Genomic DNA, 17,029 nt, shown 5'->3' on the forward strand with positions numbered 1-17,029 from the left:
GGCAAATGGCAGGTCATGTGGGAGAATTCAGTCAGCATTACACCATCAGCCTACTCCTCCCATTCCAAGATGCCCACAACCTCACATCAATGGCCCAAATGTACTTAAAATGAGCACACTCTGTATTCAGTTGTGATTAAGACAGCAAGTCCCAACTCGATCCCAAAACACAGTGTTTTTTCTATTTTCAAGCAGAAATGTCTTAGCTTACCCGATTTTGCACTTCTAAGATTCACTTCTTCAGCTTCTCTTTGCTGTCACGTAAAAGAATATTTAAAATTCCCCAGAAAACTCTCCCTTAATTATAAGATTCCCAGAGCAGCTGTTTCAAACAAGGAACAGATCAAACAGGATGAGATTTGTGGTGTGTAGAGTCAATAATACCAACCTGTGGAACCTCTAGTTTACAGTCTTTAGCTGACCTAACAAAGGGCAGTTTTTCCTCTGGAAAGCACAAAATCCTCCAGAAACTGAAGTGAAAGCTGTGTGAGAGCGTCTACTGCCAGAAAGAGAAAGCAGTATCAGTCTCTCTAGGTAACATAGCTGACTGCCTTCCAATTAAAGGCCCATTCCCTGGGAGGCAGATACCTTTTACCTTGGACATGGAAATCATCTAGGAGTCTCCCTCCTGAATTAACTGAGGTGTGTGTAGACAACCATCAAGATTCTTATAAGCCTTACAGGTAGAAAGTTCCAAGAGTGTCACATAAAAGAGAAAACAGAGGCATAACAAATCATTCGTTTCTTAGGAGACTGAAAGTAACGCGTGTTGCTGTAGAAATATATAAGAATTTAAAGAACATAAGACTTGGTATGCAGTGTTCCCCAGTGATGCTTGACACCCCAGATGAGAATCCTAAGGCTTAGGCAGGATCAGTCAAATTGTTTCTCCTGACAAAGCTTTGTCTAAAACTCTGTTTCCATTTTTCTGACCTGTGTTTTCATGTAATGAAAATTTGCAAGCTGTGAGTATTCAGCTTCACTGAAGGCACAAACAAAAATCTTTCTGCTGAAAAACAGTTTAAGCAGTTAGGAGGGAGAGCTCAGGCCTTGTCTCTTCTCTGCAAAACACAGCCTTACTTCTCATATTCTTTATTTTGGGCCATTTCAGCATTTGTATATACCTTGTTTCTGACCTATTATGGGAGGATAATACACATCATCTGTGCACTCAACATATTTCACCATTTTAAGGAGCTAATACACGTTGTTATCAACAGCATATTTCTAGTTTTAATACCTCAGTTCTGACAGTCTGAAGTATGTCTTTAATAGCCCAGGAACAGTCCTACTGTGAGGGGAACGAGGCAGTGCAAAGCAATCCTGAAGCACAAAGCCTGTTTCAGCTCACCAGCACCTTGTCCCAGTGGAGCAGTGCAAGCTGAGTGACACACAGGGCTTGGTTTCAGACAGGTGGCAGAGCTGGGAAGGCAGAAATCTCCCAGCCATAAGTCCCATTAACCTCTGTACCCGTTTCCAAAGGGAACTGTCGTTCCCCTGTTGGTAAGTTTTCATCCAGGCTGTTGCTGACAAGCCATCAAAGCATCCAGCCAATCCTGCTTACACAACCAGTTAGTTGTACAGTCATAGGGGAGAGGACAGGAGCTAGACCTAAGAAGGCTTTTGGTCTCCTGCTGTGCTTAGATTATGATTTAATGCTAAAAAGTTGGCATGGCAACCAAATGCTTGGCAACAAAACGCCAAGGAATGGGTCGAGAGAGGGCCAAGCAAAAAGCAGTGGCCAGCTCTTCCACGGGCAGATCTGTGCCCTGCATACCCATCTTGTCAGCGCTTCTGTAGCAGCCGGGGTTACAGCAGAAGAGGGCATTATTAATAAGCTAGGCAGGTCTGCAATAAGTGAATAGCAAATTTCTCCAAAACACTTGAAATGGACCCTGGCGCCTCATTCAGGCTCCTTTTGCTCCGTCCACCAATTGCCACACGTTGCCAGGAGACGGTCTTGCTCCACAGGAGGACTCGCCACTGGCTGCCATTGTGCTGTCTCTCCGTGTCCCCCTCCTCCCCTGTCCTGCTCTTGCGCTCTGCACTAACAGAAGCCTGGCAGTGCTCTGTTTCTCAGTTCTGACACAATTACTTATTTTAATTTGAAAGTTTTCAAAAGCTTTTTGGTTTTTCTGCAGTGATTAGCTGAGCAAAATCCCCATTCTGCACAACTCCAGGCTTGCGGCACGCGGGCTGGAAAAGGGAGTGCCTTGAAGGGTAGGCTGATCTAAAGGGGGATTAGTGACGTACAGTGGGCAGAACACTCCTTTGCTGCATGAGCGCCTTGGTTGCGTCTCCTGAGGTCCAAGGTATTAAGTTTGTGTGCCTGGTTAGGGTACACAAGTTCCATTTAGTCTCACTTGAGTGGGAACTTTTTGTAGTCCATTAAAGCATGCCCTTGGCTATTTAAATGTTCCCAGACTTTTCTTGATCATATAGGGCCTCAGAAACCTCTCTTGCCTTTGGATATTGGCAGGCTTAGTCCCATGCACATCAGAAAAGAAGCCATTCGTTCTTCAGCCTTCCTGAGGCACTTCCCTCGTACCCCTAAGGAAACTTTTTGAGTATAGACTCAGTACGGGCCCATACAGCATCACCTTCCCAAGTGTGCTGTGGAGAGCTGGGCTGCTAAGCAGATAAGTGAAGTTAAAGGTTAATCAGTTCCAGAGTTGGTTTGCCAAGTACTCTGAGCCAAGGGTCAGTTTATACAGCCATTTGGCATCATCTTCTGTGTTCAGAACAAACTGAAAGGTGGCAGTTGAGGAGGAGACTGCTGTTGTGACAGAGACCTCGGCGCTGAAAGGCTCCAACACAGCGGCATGGCCAGGCTGTAACTAGAGAACACACTACTTGAGCTTCCTCGAGGACCTTGGAAAGCAGACAGGAAATCAGAGGGGATTTCAGCGTGCTCTTTGCAGGGACTTGATGACACAGCCTGTCCCTGGGCCTGTGGGGAGGGCAATTCCTTTGCCTGTTATTCTCAGTGCTGCATCCAGACCGAAGCGTCATCCTGTCTCTACCTGGATGAGAAATCCTTCACTGTCTGCGAGCAAATTAAACTGAGTGTCCAATCTCTATCACTCCAATACTTCTTTTTCTAATTCCAGCATTCCTTTTCTCTGTCCAATACTTCACCCTCCCACCTCTTTTCCCTCCCTGATGTCAGAGACTTACAAATGCTCTTAAGCAGACACACATCAGCTCTTCTCCTCCATATCATTTAACACAGACAAACTGACACAAAGAAAATAATTTTACTTAAGTGGATAGACTAATTAGACTAATTTATTTCATTTCACCAGAATTTCACTGTTCTGTTTCCAATTCACTCTGGCACCATGGGACACATTCCCCTCATTCTTCCTTCCCATCACTAGGAGCAGTGACAAATGAGCTACATCTTGTTACTCTTCTGAGACTCCACAGTTGAAAAGAACATTGGAAAATAAAACATCAACCTCTCTGTTTCCAGCTTTCACAATCTGAACAGAGGAGCTGTCTTGTGATCCAAGAGCACAGGAGTGGATTGTCTATCAGCAATCCCAGCTCCATGCCTTACTAGCTGAAGATAAATAGTTGAGATGTTCCCTTGTACAAACTGGAAGGGGAATTTTGGACTATTTGGGCAGCACGGTGACTCTCCAGGGTGCCAGGTGACATGGTGCAGCTGACCAGTGTTGAGGTGCACATAAAGGTGCACATAAAGCTGCTCATTTCACCCCCTCTCACCATGCAGTCCTAATGACCATGTAAGGAAACCAAATTAGCTGTGCTTATGAGCCTCACTTACAGCTGATTTGTTTATAGAGCTCTGTGAGGTAATTGTAGCTTGTCCTGGTTCATGTGAACTTATTTCCCAGCACTGCTTTTAAGAATGTGTGGAAATGCATACCGAAATCTTTCAGATACACCAGAGACAGACCATAGGCCTGGCACAGATAAACTGCAGGTCCCCCAGTGTGTGCAAGGGTTATGTTTGCCTGTCACTGCCTGCCCATCCCTCTCCTTTTGTCTTTGATTAAAGATACAAGCCACACACTGACCAGCACGTGGACAGCCAGCAAAGTAAGTGCAAGGAGGTTCCCAAGCACACACACATACAGCTGAGGCTTTGTTCTGCTCCTGTTTACTCACAGGGCGAACAGTTGAGCATTGTTTCTGTTTGACAAATTCTAACTGTCCAGCTAGGAGAGATCTAGTTCCAGCTGGTTAGAGTTGCTTGGATGTCTTAACCTCCTCCCCTTCCCTCTTCCATAACTCACAGATCCATCTTACCAGATGAGAGACAGAAAGAACAAGTACAAGGTACTCCTTAGGTTCCTCCCCACTTTGAATTGACACCAGCCTCATCGGGTCCCTACTCCGACTGGCAGCAGAGCTAAGATCCTTATGAAGCACGGCTCAAAAGGTGAACTTGACTTGCAGGTGGCCCAGACCTTAGGGTGCTGCACTTGTGTTACCATTAGGAGCAGTGAAGAGTGACCCTTTTGTAGTCCCCACCAAGTGCTCTCAGCTTGTCAGGCACTGGAGAACAGCAGACACTTGACAGTGTTGGAGCACAGCCACAGGAATCTCAGAGCTGTTTGCTTCCTAATTGCTTTTTTTGCCTTGTATAGCACCTGGTGCAGCAGAGAGTGATCATCCACTGTACAACACCAAATATCATGTACAACTCTTGATCCCAGACTCAGAAAATGAGTATCAGAGCACTCTCTTGTCACAGCAAAGTCACTCATTTTCTGTTAGACAGACAAAGTAAGGCCAGAATGCCACTAAGCGCAGGATTTACATCCTCTTTCCATCAAGTAAATTATGTTACCTTTTTCAAGACAACTTACTACTTTAGAAGGACATTGAGGCTCTAGCACAGCAGAAGAAACAGGTGTCTCAGGGACTGTCATCTCAAGTCTTCACAGAGAAGAGGTGGCAGAATCAGTTTGGTGCTAAATGACATAAGATGTGCTAAAGATCTGCAAAGAGAACAAAGTTCTGGAAATACAGAACCAAGCTGAAATTCCTGACTTAGCAAGGCCTAAAGTCTTACTCCTAAGGACATCAGTGTTACATGAACTCCATACAAACAGGTGCTTGCTTGCTTCACCCTTCAGTCAGAAAGGTGGATTCAGAAACTCTCTAATCCATTTTCCAATTTATCCTACTTATGTTACATTTCAAAACTAGTTTCCATTTCACTTCTTTTCCTTCTGTAATTAAAAGTCAGTCTTTACCTAGTGCTGAAATGACTCTAAATGAGACACACACACACACATAGGGAAATATTTGAGAGCATAATTTGAAGCTAAATTTGTCCCATCACCCAGAATCCTGACCTTTGACTCCTGACCAAACAGTATGCCTGGATACTGAATGCACAGTTCATGTGTATGTAGTTTGTGCTTGTATATGTAGTTAAAGTAATGCAGTTTAAGTACTACAAAATGTGTCACAAAATTCAAATGTAACAAGCAGAACACAAGCCCCCAAGTTCTTCATTTGTTTATCCCACCGTTAGTACCCAAACCAAGGCTGAGTGTTAACATTTAATGGGCTGCTTTAAGCTTCTTTGCATGCCAGCCTTGTGTGTGAGAGCACTGATTTGCCGCTTAGAGGGGGAAATGGTTCTTGTGGGCCCTGTGAGGGAAGGCAAGCTCAGCTTCAGTACCGAGCCTAGCTCATATCAGCAGATCTCATGATTGCCCCTCTTGCTTGTTCCTCCAGTTGCTAAGAATTCTGCAGATAAAGTTCACTTTATCTGAAGGGAGGAAGTTGCTGCTGGATGCAGTCAGGAAGGACAGCAGCCTGTTGCACACAGCAATAGCTTTAGAGGAACAGTCATTTTCCCATGCAGATGGGAAAACAATGTTAACCATACGTGTGCCGTGCCACTCATTCAGCCTGTAACACTGCAGCAAGCTGGAAGGAAAGGCCTCTTCCCTTAACATTTAAAGGGGGAGAAAATAAATTAGTGAAGCTCATTGGTAGCCTGAGCTGACAGAAACAGAAATCTTGAGAGGCTGTGAGGCAGGGACTCTGTACCTTGCACTGCAACAGGGATCCAGCCTTTTCCCCCTGCTCTCAACTCCCCGTATAACCATAACAGGTTGGGCTTAGCGATTAGCAAAGAACACGATGCCCAGGAGAACTGATAGCTGCCGGTCCAGTTCAGCTGCCAAGGGTCAAGGCTGCTGGAGAAAGCACTGTATGCTCAGGAGCTGATCACACAGTTGTTTTAAGAGTCACTCAGGGCTGTCTTTGGAGGGCACTCGGAAGATTAGCTGATCTGAAAGAATGCAGACAACCGGGACATTCTCTTTTCAAATGTGCTCTGCTCAGTCATCCTTTCTTTTGCTCAAGTAGGAAGTCTGAGGACAAGTGATAGCACCTTCCATATCAGGCTGCCAAGCCCTGAGTATTTGTCAAAATTATCCTTTGAACAGATGGCTTCTGTGGCAGTAAAGCTCACCATGGCCATCCCTAGGCTCAGATTAAGTGGCAACATCTCCAAGCTACAAAGGTAGACAGTACCTTCTCGTTTCAGCTGCTAAGCAGGTAATTTAGGGAATGATTAAAAAAAAAAAAAGGGGAATGATAAAAAAAGGGGGAATGATAAAAAAAAGGAGTAAAGCCTTCAAGCCTTCCAGTGGTTATCTCCCCATTAAACATTTCTTCCTGGGAGGGCTGAAACAAGCAAACACACGCAAGGGCACGTGCCTCCCGGAAACCAAAGACAAGCCTCCCTGTGCTGAAAAGAGTGCTTTGCTGAATTCCAGCATAGTATAATGCAGGCAGGCAGCCCCAGAGCTGCCTCTTCTGTAGGAACTGAAGAAAGTGGATCAGGATCTTGTTTACAAGGAGCAGCCACTTGGGTTTGGAGATACTGACATTGAACCTCAAAAGCTGGGAGGACTTGTAATATCCCCAAGGATGCAACATAATGTGTGTATCCCAAGCCTTGGTCCTCTCTGCTTGTGTCTGCTGCTTTATGGGGGAGTTACAGGTTGTACTTTGCAACATCATTTTAATTTTTTATTGCTCTAGGATTAAAGTCCTCGCTCCCTTTAAGGAACCAAGGACCATTGACTCAGTCCTTACACAACCAAAAATTTGCCACTTGGCCAGCCTCTCAGAGGCCTTATATCTGCATATTCTGATAAGATAAGGCTACATCAAAGGTGTGATTAACTCTCCAATTGCCTCTCTGAGCTCATTTAGCTTTGTCCCTGAAGCATGGTTACTTTGAAGTGCGAGTCATTTGCTCCCCACTTACATAAGTCCTTCAGGGCAATCTCTGCCCAGTGTTGGTGCAGTCTGGCTGTCACTCTGCCAGAGAAAAGTTACAGCAAAGCCCTGCCTGGAGCCTGGAGGGAGCAGCAGGCCATAATCTCTTCTAAGCATCAACAGCCACCCTGCTCTGAGGTACGAGTCCCCAGCCCATGTCACCTCACTAGTCTCTTGGTGCAGTGCTCCCCCAAGAGAGTTCTTCTCTGGAGAACAGCATCATTTTTAATGATTTAGGACAGATCTGAACTTATTCACTTCACTGAGCCCCCCCAGTGCAACACACCAGTATAACCAGTAGTCCCAGCTGCTCTCATTCCTGGAGCTCTTTGCTCTCAGTACAAAATCATAATCTGCCATCCCTTCAGAACAGTTTGTTGGATGCCCCAAGTGCTGTTGTATATAGGTTACTGGGTGCAGGGTGCTTGGGCTAAAGAACAGGCAGCTGTAGCCAAAGGTGAGTGATTCCTCCCCAGAGGAATCCCCAGGAGGAAACCCCAGGGCTCCATCCCATAGGTAACCACCTTTCTTGAGCCACAGAGCTGATCAGAGCAGCAGAGCTTCTTTGTGGCTGTGATACAATCTTTCCTTCTAAGGTCTTGACATGCTTTCTGTTCAGGACATGGCTAAACAAAGTGACTAGCACAACCTCAGTGGCAGTCTCCTGGTCACACAGGTTAGCATGTTATGTCTCATCCAGTGATGTTTTAACTCATTCTAAAAGCTAAGTCACTCAATTTAACACAGGTGAAGGATGTTCCATGCTTTCTGAACTCAAAGTCTTTGTCTCCAGATGCACCAAGAGACACAAACACTTATCTCAGTAAGTCCTCCTCATAATGATACATTTCCCATATCAAATCAAATACCTGGAAAAAAACGGCTTGACAATGAAAATTTTAAAATCTGCTGGAAGCCACAGAAAATTTTTGTTTTTGTGCTTTGAAACCACCTCGATATTCAACCATGCAGAGAATTCAGTGTTTGAGAGGGGGTGTTTTTTTGGGTGACAGAAAGGGAGTTGCATTTCCCTTCACGCACTGAGCACGTGGACACCAGGGTGCAAAAAGCAAGATCCATTCCAGACAGGGAAGGGAAAGGAGGGGGCAGTGAGAAGTGTGGAGACAGACCACGTAGGCAAAACAGGAAGTTCTGGCTGAAGAGGAAATGCTTCAATGCTATCTTAAAAACCTTTTGCTGTGAAACTGCATGCAGCTATAGAGAGGTGAAAGGAAAGCAGCTTTCTGCAGATTCAGCAGTCTGAAAGCTCACGTCCTGCCACACGTGGGCTGTTGTCCTTCTCCCTGAGGAGGGGAGGCAGCTTGTGCTGCCCCTGTACGAGCAGCTGGAGAGAGGAACCAGGCTTCTGGAAAGCAGCCTGAACACAGACACTTCCTTTTCTTGTGCACAGGCTGCTTGTGTCCTTTCGGGTGGTTTCTAGAAGTAGGTGAGGCACGCTCGTAATGCTTCAGCAGCACGTGCTCTTCTGCTTTAGAAGCAGCTTGTCCAGTGACCACATCAGCTACATCATGCAGCATCGTTCCCAGTCTGGTTTTGGTTGTCAGGATCCCACACCAGGGCAATGTGGTTCAGCAGCAGCCTCAAAAGCCTCAGCAGCACTTCATCAGCAGATTAGTTTCCCCAGGACTCCCAGAAAGAGTTGTGACATACAGATTTTAAGAGATAATGGATCAATGGGGTCACAGTGAACCTACTGGAACATTCCCATTTAGAAGTGATGTACTGTTCATCTGCTTTAGCATATTGTACTGCCTGTGCAACTAGAGAGGAAGCAGACTCCTTTTTAAGGGCCAGGAGATGAAAAGTGTGAGCAGTAATAAAAGGCCAGAGGTGCCAAGTGTCTAGAGATGAGAATAATCCTTGTGTATCAGGTTGTGATGTCAGGTAAGGCACAGATATCACTAATGACTTGCCTGGTCTTAGCCACACAGCTCCTTCCTTCTGTGAATTATAATCATTACAGGCATTTCTGCCTTCAGACAGCCTTCCTCTGAGCATTCAAGGGTACTCCCCATGAATGAATGACAGGATGAAAGTCAATGAGCACTGTTCTTCTTAATTCTGACATCTCAAGAAATAATTGAAACCTCATGGACCTCAGTTGTAACTTCCCATTTAGTTTGTTAAATGCCAGGACGCCTCTTGTGCAAAAGCAAGGCAGCCTCTTAAAGCCAATTTAGATAATCCCATGATCCACGGGACAACAAACAGGCAGAAATTCTGAGTACAAAGATAGCCCTGTAGTCAACATCTCTGAAGCTGAAAGACTCTTTGTGTTGTGCAACCAGCATCATCTCTGAGTTTTCTCAGAAGCCGGTGTAAAAGGGCTCACTCCAGCCTCCTGTAGAGGGAAAAGCTCCAGTTCTGTAGAGGGTGAAGCTTCCTTGCCTGCTGTGCAGGGCTCCTCCAGCACAGAGGGCAGCTGCTCTAAGGCTCCCACACACATGTACACACACTTACACACATATGATCTACCCAAACTGCTTCTGTTGCTCTGGGGCTTCAGCAAAGCCTGTTATCTGTTTTGCTGAGTCGTCTTCTTTTTCTTTCTAATGATGGTGAAAGGCAGTTTTCAGTTTGCTGTCGGTGGTGATCTCAAAATGACAGGCCAGCGAAACATTGCGTAGACCACAAGGGAGTGTTTTCCTTGGCAGCACGCCCAACTCTGTCATATTAATGCTCAGCCAAGAGCTATTGTCCTTGACAAGTGACTCTGCACTGGCAGAACAGGATCCACTGCACAAGAGTTCTTCCCATGTGCTACACTGCTGGTGTCTTCTGAGCCTTGAGAAGGCTGAAACACCTGCCAGAGCCGGAAAACTCACATCCCCTAAAACCAGTTATTTATCTCACAGAGCTGGGGGGCAGTGATTTGGCATTGGAGAAGAGAAGCTGTTCTACCCAGAACTTAGCTACAGAACAGCACTAAATGCACCCAGAAGACACCTAGGCCAAACAAAAGCAAGTAGGGTGTGGGACAGTGAGGGAAGGGCATTCACACTGTGCAAGGGTACACTGCCAAGCAAGCAGAGTAGGCAGTGCACGGCTGGCTTAGGGCAGGGTGTAGAAAGCACGTCAGAGACAACTAAACCCCCATGTTTTATCAACACTGAAACACCCTGTCCTTGCTCTGCTTTGTTAATGACCTCTCATTTGTGATCAAAAAAAGTGCAGATTCACAAATACAAGATTGGAACATTTTCTTTTGGTGATGAACAAATCCTTCCTGTCACAGAAACCCTCCCACACAAAATTCTCCTTCCATTTATCTGTGACTTCCAATTAATAAATGCTTTGTTGTAAAGTTGTCAGCCCTCCTGAGTGGAGCAGGGCACAATCAAACTGCTCAAACACTGACAGTAAGGATTTCCTTTTGAAAAAAAGAAATGAAAGAACACGATGCGAACGACAGAAAACAGACCTGAAGGGGATTCTGGGGAGCCAGTGAGACCAGAGAGCACAGCACAGGCATTTTGGGCACTTCAGACAGCTCTCAGCTTCAGTCCAGGGCCTGCATGTCAACAAGGCCTAGAGGAAGTGTGTACACACTAACTTTCACCAAGGAACAGAACCACCTGAGTGTGCCCAGCTGGTGTTTAAGAGAGATGACTTTCCCCAGCAAAAGTTAGACCTTGGTTATGGCTGCTGCCTGTTGACACACAAAGCTGCTGAGCCCAAAGGAGAGGTGCCCCCAGCCAGCATGGTGCACAGAACCCCACTCACCTGCAGGCAGCTCCTGGATCCCCCTGCAAGGTGTTCCCATGCTCAGGGAGGTATCTGTGCTCCCTCCTACTGAGAATGTGGTAAGCTTGAGGTCATGACATGTTCTAGTCAGATAAATGCAGGAGCTTGGAGGACACCCATCCATGCTGTGCTGGCTGCTTCTGAGGGCAGAGATCTCTGAACCCGAGAAGTCAGATGGTTCCAATCTCCACTAATTTGTCTTTCAGCTGAAAACTTTCTGGTGCCTTGTCTCATTCACTGGGGAATCTCACCCCTGCCACTTTGATTTTGCTTTTAAGACAGAAAAGGAAAAGAGACATTCTTTTTATTCTTTTTCATTCTGTACATCTTGGAACAGAGCACTGTGTGTCTGTTTTATTTTTAACTGTTGATGTTGTGATCGCTTTCTTATTTGGGATATTAGGCAAACCTTCCCTTCCCTGATGAAAGAGTGAGAACACCCACTGCATGTCTAAAGCAAGAAAATGCAAGAGAAGCTCCACAAATGGTTTTGCTCTGTTTTTGAGATGGAATCTGAAGACGAGATTCCTGAATGAAGTCTGAGTTTTATGGAAATGCATTACACTTGTGGACTTTAAAGAGAAATCTAGTGTTGCTGTGCTCTGCCATTTGTAGCTTTTTGGTATTCTTTACATAGACCTTTTCTCTTTTTATACTTAGATGAGGTTGTGCTTTCTTTCCCATCCCAGGGGATTGCCAGTGAGGTTTGAATAGAGTAATTTATTTTCCTAAATTCAGAAAGTGTTACCATTTCTTTGGCTGAGTCACCTAAGCATGATCAGACACAATTTTCAAAGGTGGCTGGGGATTTGAGTATTCAGTTAAACCAAGAGAAATTGAATCTCCCAATCCTCTGAGGTGCTTTGGGAAAATCTCTTGCTAAATGTAGCAGCTTAATGATGATCTAAAGATACATAAAGACATTTTCATCTCTTTTACTGAAAAATCAAGGGCTACCTCCACACAGTGGAAACACTGACAGGCATTACAGAACATCACAAATTCCATAGAGGCAAATCTTACTCCATTCTTCTGGACTGCAGCTCAGGTAGTAGCCCTGTTTGTTTCCTGAAGCATGGTTATATTACAGGGCTAGGGCAGTGTATCTGCTGTGTTTTGGGGCTGCCTTTCCACAGGAATCATAGAATGGCACATCAGAGGTTTGCAGCATGTTTTAGGATACAGGAAGTGTTCATCTGGGTCAGGTGGTTTGATTCAAGTTCTCATCTCCATATTTCCATTCCTATTCATAAGTCAAATAAGAATAGGCATGAGGACACTGACAAGCAAAGCTGTCAGAGCACTGAGGGCACCAGGTGCCCTTAGGTGCCCATTGGCCCAGCAGCCCTGCTTAGGCTCAGGCATTGGCTTCTTCTCCAAGTGCTGTGCTGCTTGTTTAGTTTTATTGTCTGTGTCCTGCTGTCCTGACTGTGCTTGTGGCTTGTCTTACTGCTGTTTCTGTTTAGGTGCTGCAGCTGCCTTCCTGAGGCCTGCTGTGCCCCAGGCCTGCTCTCTGCACAGCCAGGCCAGCGGGTGGCTAGCTGGACATCCCAGCCCCCCTGCTCCCACTGCTGCTTGGACAGGTGTGCTGAGTGCTCACCTGACACCCATCCTTGGCACTGGGTAACAACACAAGGGCTTCAGTAAAACCCCTGGGAAATGCAGGCAGTGTGTTAATCCATCTTCCCACCTGTTGTCCGTAGATTTCAGCCAATTTCTAGCCAGTGGTTACTTTTAATCTGTTCCCTGTGCGCAAGGATTTTTGTCAAGGTGCAAGCCAGACCAGTCACTGATTTTTCAAGAGGCTTATTTTGTTTTATTAAATCTTGTGCAGAGTTAAATACTGGAGTCCTTGGTACAAAGGAAGGTAATTGTTTAACAGACCTGGTCTATAGGGAACTTAGTGGAGATGGCTTCTAATAAAAAGCATCTGGAAGGATGCCATGATGTAATTGAAAGGCCACCCCACGGAGCAAGGCACATGCTAAAACAGGAGGGTGTGGATTAAGCTCTGCACAGCCAAATATGACCATGAACATGTCATCCTGTGACAGCAATTTTCAGGCCCAAACTACTACCTACCCGTCTTTCCCAGCTCCTGTGCTGGGAGTATTTTCTGGAATGCTGTGAGGGGCTCCCCAGCTGTGTGCCTGTGGGCCAGCTGGCCCTTTTAAGGGCTCCACGTGTCCGAATGAGACTCAGGGCTGGTGCCTTGCTGTTCTTTTTGTTCAAGAGGAGCTGCCAGCAGCACTCTGGGGACACATCAGGGTGTGCCTGGCACAGCAGGCTGTGTGCAGTGCCAGACTGAGTAACCCAGCTTTGCTAGAAAACCACCAGAACCAGGAGAAACTGTGCTGCCTGGGTGGAGCTGAGAAGATGATGGAAGTTCCCTAAGCAGTCTTTCATTGACAAAATGGCTAGACAACCTTCTCCTCCCTTGTTTCTATGTGCTTTGGTTTGATGTCCATGTGGGAGTCACAGCAGTCCTGATCCCTGTCCTTACCTGGTGTGCTATTAGCTCTGTGACTGGCTTCCTAAGGTCAAGGGTGGGCACAGGTTCATGGCAGCAGCTCTCCTAGGAGACAAACTGGAGCCTGGATGTAGGAGTACTCTGGAGCTTGGCAGCCAGCTGTTTCTCCCAGTTTGATGCAGTGCCTCGTGTTCCACTCCCAGTGTGTTTCCTCTGGTGAGGTGACACCACCTGGTGCCAGCCTGCAAAGCTGCCTCTTTCTCTCCCTGGCCACAGCCACCTGCTAAGAGCCTGTGCTGGGAGGGCACTAAAGCTCGGGCAGGGAAATGCAGGCACCGAGGACTCGAGTTTCTCTCAGCAGTATTCCCACCTTGGGTGGCAAGGCTGCACACAGGGTATGGGTTTATGTAGATCTGCTGAGTGCCTTCATGAAATCCTGAGCGGATTTGGCAACTGGGAGATGAGAAAGCAACTTCTCTGCTCTGCACCTCATCTGCTATTTTGTACAAGGCCATAAGATCACAGGCAATGAGGAGATGACTCTCTCCAAACCCTAGAGATACAAAATCATGCCAAGGGGAGGGGGGAGAAAGTGGGATGGTGTGGAAGAAAAAGAAAACCAAAACCAAACAAACCCCATGAAACCAAAACCAAACAGAAAAACCCACTAACAAAAATAAAACAAATAAAAAAGCACAAAGCAACACGAAAACCCCCCACAACTGGCATGTCCTTCCACCACAGTAACAGGTACTTGAGTTTTGCGGTAGCCTGGTAGATCTAGGGGTTTTCTGGAACACATGATTGGAAAGGGGTCCTTTACAGCCTACATCTTTAACTGCTAGAGGAAACAACCAGTGTAGCAGCAACCTAAATAACAGTGAGGCATAAAATCAGAAACTGACACTCAGGCTTGACACAGAAACAGGCAACAAAGAAGCTCTGAAAAACTGTTCTCATTTCCAGAGAATTTCTGTGAGCATAAACACCAAGCTGAAGTGGAAGTGACCATACAGCATCTGCAGCCATGAGAGGACAGGTCTTGCACCTTGGTCCACTGAGAGAAACAAAAAACAGAATTGTGGGCAGTTTTATTTCATCTCCATGGTCTTGGATTTATGTTGGATAGAGCAATGTGTTGCCATTTGCTTGCCAGTTTGTTGTGACTTCTGCCCACAGTATCAAAATCTCTTTGTAAGGTTTTCCATCTCTGTTTGCTCTGATAATAGCTATCAGGACAATCTGGAAACTTGTCCTTAAATGTCCAGCTGCATCTCCAGCACTGGTGAAATCTGACTAGCACTTCCTAGCATGAGGCAAACACATAAGAGAAGCAAAATGTCATACTCAGATATGAGTGGATTCACTGGGGAGGAATCCAAGGTCTAAGCAGTTTGCTGGCAAAACTCAGCTAGAAAATTGGGATTGGAGGAAGCTTTACCAGTTCCGTGGCTCCAAAGTTATGTCACATTTCTTTAATTGCCACACAGCTGCTGTAGGGCTGGTAGTGCTTTCAAAGATGCTTTCATCTTGCAGGCAGCAACAGACTGCCTTTGGCAGAACCAGCCTCTGATAATATTTAAGCACAGACCACAGCATGTGGCAAAATAACTGTAGCAACTGCCTGAAGAAAGCCATTAAAGTAAGCAGCTGTTTATTCTGATGCTTAATGAGTTAGCAGTTAGAGTGTTGCAATTTTACACTTACTGAAACGTTTAAGTGCCCTTCAAGGCAAATGACAATAAACTGGGGTAATGTGAGTCTGGTGTTTATCTGGAACTTACCTTCAGGTACCTGCTCAGAGCTTCTCAGCACAGGGGCCATGTGCAGCTCAGCAGTGTGAGACTGCCTGAGAGGGAGAACAAGTCAAACCACACGACAGGAGAGATTGGGGGGTACTTCTGGCAGCTACTGGAACAACAGCTGTTGTTCTAAACATCAGGTTTGGCTGTTGTTAACCTGAAACCTATCATTTTTATTTATTTTTTTTTTTTTTGACCCGAAAAGTGATGTGTGGAGGTAGAGATACTTGCTTTAAAAAAAACCAACAAAGTTCTTGGGCTTGGGGGATGAGGGTTGGGTAGAAGATGACTGTAATTATTTCAGTGGAATTCATAATAATGAAAGATGGTGCTCTAGAATAAACCTGCTCAGACTCACCTATTGGAGAGGTTTTTTTAGTTTGGTTTTTTTCCCAAAGGTGATACACTTAACTTACTGCCTGAAGTAACAAAATACAACCCAGAGTAATTACCCCACAGATGGATCAGAAATAGATACATAGAAATAATAATTGCAGCGCCAATATTTCATCCCTTTCAACGTTGTGTCTCTCTCCCCAGAGTTCTCCTAGGAAGGTAGGCCAGCCCAGACCCCGCAGTGATTGTGTTCAGCAGCAGCAGCAGAACTGACAGCCGCTCTTCCCGCCCACCTTTTCAGTATCGCAACACACCCAAACTGAGCTTGGGAAATATATATTCACTGCATAATTTCTGTATCGCATTAACAAGCTTTGACACTAATGCTAATCCTGCATTAGAAGAATCATGACAAGTAGGCTGCTTCGGTGTGCATTTAGCACAGAAAGCTTTCTAGCGCACACAGTGAGACTTTTGTTGCCGCCTGACAGCTTCGGCTATTTCAAATCTCTGCTCAGTCGCAGGGGAGGTGCAGCCAGCCGTGCTTTCCCTCCCGTGGCTGTGCTGGGGTCCTGGTGCAGAGACCGATTCTGTGTGTACAGGCACATTTCATCTGCAGGCCGGGTCCGTTCGGGATGTCCCTCGGCAGACGCTGCAGAGGGGCACAGAAATGGGGGACTGTGGCTTTGCCGGGCTGTTGAATGGGGCAACAAAGCCAGCACTCCTGACGCTGCGGAGAGTCCAGAGGGGGAAAAGTCGCCGTCTCGTACGTGGCAGTCCGACCTAGATCACCGAAACAACATCACCGAGATGAAGCGGCAAGAGCACTTGTTTCAAAAGCAGCAAACCCCGCCGTGCCGGGGTGTCTGGCAGCGGTGGCACTTGGGGCTGGAGGGCGCACCGGATCCGGCCGGGCCCCCCCAGCGGGCGCAGGTGTTCCACAGCAAGCCGGGAGTGAAGGAGGGGGGCCGGCAGCGAGCCGGGAGCGGGCGGGTGGCCTTGGGCGGCAGAGCGGAGCTGCACGGAACGGGGAGCGCTCGGGATAGCGACTCCCCGGCCGCGGCGTGCGCAGGGCTCGCAGGGCCAGCGGGACGGTCCTGCCGTCCGCCGCGGTCTGAAATAAAGCTCAGGCTCGTGTCAGCCAGGGAGCTCCCGGTCACAGGCAGCTCTGTGCTCTCAGAGCTTGGGAGAGCTGATGCATACCTGGCTAAGAGCTTACGTCGCGCCCGGCCCGATGGGAGGGGGGAACCGGCTCACAGCACAGGAGCCCCGGCCCGATCCCGGCTCCTTTGCGAGCAGCGGCCGACTTTACCCCGAGCCGCAGCACCGGCACGGCCACAGAGACCACGCTCACCTGTCCCGGGGCGCCCCCGTC

General features: G+C 46.9%; 1 long non-coding RNA gene across 1 annotated transcript; it reads right to left on the reverse strand.

Moving 5' to 3' along the window:
- Positions 1–15,153: 15,153 nt before the first annotated feature.
- Positions 15,154–17,002, reverse strand: LOC107203244. Its single transcript, XR_001521091.3, has 2 exons — positions 16,858–17,002; positions 15,154–16,437 (listed from the first exon to the last, which is right to left on the reverse strand). It is a non-coding gene; the product is annotated as an uncharacterized LOC107203244 (long non-coding RNA).
- Positions 17,003–17,029: the final 27 nt, after the last annotated feature.

This window comes from Parus major, chromosome 4 (genome assembly GCF_001522545.3).
Source record: "Parus major isolate Abel chromosome 4, Parus_major1.1, whole genome shotgun sequence".
NCBI classification, from domain to species: domain Eukaryota; kingdom Metazoa; phylum Chordata; class Aves; order Passeriformes; family Paridae; genus Parus; species Parus major.